Here is a 2,209-nt window from a genome sequence, read left to right as displayed (position 1 = left end):
ATACGTTTCTCCCCACAAAGGTCGATTTTGCTTACGTCTCGAAATTTAGTCACCCTTTGTTGTTTTTGTTTGTTTTGTTTGTTTGTTTTGTTGTTGTTGTGAGTTTGGTTTTTTGTGTTTGTTTTTTTTTTGTTTTTTTTGTGTTGTTTTTTTTTTGTTTTTTGGTTGTTTTTATTTTCTCTGGGAATTCCAAAGAATGCTCTAGCTCTATTCATACACGTAAAGCTATTTCTGCATCGATGCGGGCATTTGAAGATAGTGTCCTGCCAAAATATTTAAAGCTATCATCTTCGCTCAGTGTTGTTTTACATAATGTATTTAGATTTTAGGAAGGGGTGTCTGCGTATTACCAGGGACAGGTTGGGGGAAAATGTCTGCCTTTGCTGGGCCTGTTGTGAATTAAAAGTTCTCACATGCATTTGAAAGGGAAAAAAAGAGATCAACAGTTTTGCGTGCTGGATTCTTCATGAGAGAGTAATGCGCAATCATCGGCGAATAGCAGTTCACTGACACGCATCGTGCTAGTTTTTGTCTTTGCCTGCAACTTACAGGAAACGAAACCTTTATCGCCCAGTCTGTACCCGATAACGCCGGCAGGGGGGCTGTGGAATGCTTCATGACTTCATGATAAAGAAAAGAGCGCATAATACACCTGCTCACCCCTTTCCTTACGTACCAGTGAAAGGCACAACAAAGACTAGAGTTTAGGAACGGGGCATGTACACCTTGACATTATTCACGGCACTCTTCCGTCCGCAGTCTCTAGGCGTTGTAGTAATATCAGACGCTCGTCAAAATAATGAATTCGAAGATACCGTCATTTTTCCCCCTGTTGGCCTATTTTTTCGAGTTTTGTTGTTGTTGTTGTTGTTGTTTTGTTTTTACGTCCTTTTAAAAGCACTTTTAGTGTGGATTTCGCTGAAAATCGTTGATCAAAGCACAAAAAATGTAAATTTACAGTTTCCAAAGACACAACAGCTTTGGAAGTCACTAAACTTTGGCGCATATTTTCTAGCATTATATAGTATAGATTGTGAAGCGCATAGACCTTGCTGTTGAGCGGTAATTTGCGCTATATAAATGCTATCTATTATCTGTTATTATTATTATATTATTAGTGGTAGGAGTATAAATTATATATTTCTGGCACCAGGCGACCCCATCTCCTTCAACCGTAAATATCTCGACTTCTATTCCAGATGGATAAGGATTTTTTAAAAGCCAAACAAATAAACAAGCTTTAAGATTATACCAATAACTTTATTTACAAAAAAAAAAAAATAAATAAAACGAGCGCCTGATTCCATCATGTCGTAACATATATGTTAGGCTCCAACACTACAACAAAGTAATTGAGAAAGCTCGCAGAGAGAGAAACGTTGATGCAGCTCTTCTTGTTTGTTTTAGTAAGGTTTTACGGCGCTTGCAACTGCATAAGGTCATATGAGCGCCAAGGGGTGGATGTCCTTACACAGGCAATCAGACTTACTCTGCTCACATCTTTAGCTCCAACAGCACAAAGTCTGCTTCGACTATCAAGACACCTCGGAAATAGCGGTTCACAAGAGTGTGACAAACATACGAAAGAACTAGAGGGAAGATGACGATAGTGAGGATAAGGACCGAAAAAGCAGTAGTTTCCTGTTGCAGTTCAGGCACAGCTATGAGCATGACATTGATGAATCATCCCAATTACAATTACAATGCTACTGTGCATACCAACATGGTTAATGTCCCCCCTTTGGGAATGTCATAAAGACACTTCAGTCTGTGGCATTGCCCCCCGGGGGTGGGGGGGGGGGGTGTCCAGCTCTTCGTTAAGGGTATTGAGTCTTGGGGTAGAAACCTCCCTTAAGAACATGGCCCCTTGGAGATTCGAATCCCGCGTCGTCTGCATTTATGCCCAGCATGATACTAACTGACCTATCGTAGCACCCTGCCACAGTGTATCGAAGATGTAGCTGTGTAGGCTACAATAGACCACATTGACATTACAGGTAGATTTGGAGCCAACATAATTGTATTATTACATCACGTACACAGAGACACAGTAGCCTAAGCCTCTCCAAGTCTTTGAAGAAACAACAAGAGGCCTCTTTGTGCCTCGCTCACATAAATCTCCGCAGCTTGCAGAGAAAAGAGCAGACTGTTTTATTGCCGCTGAAGATATCAGTGTAATCATGTAATCGTCTAGGAATGACACCTCTCC

Source organism: Aplysia californica, unplaced genomic scaffold (assembly GCF_000002075.1).
Source record: "Aplysia californica isolate F4 #8 unplaced genomic scaffold, AplCal3.0 scaffold00538, whole genome shotgun sequence".
Lineage (NCBI taxonomy): Eukaryota > Metazoa > Mollusca > Gastropoda > Aplysiida > Aplysiidae > Aplysia > Aplysia californica.
This window is presented reverse-complemented; position numbering follows the sequence as displayed.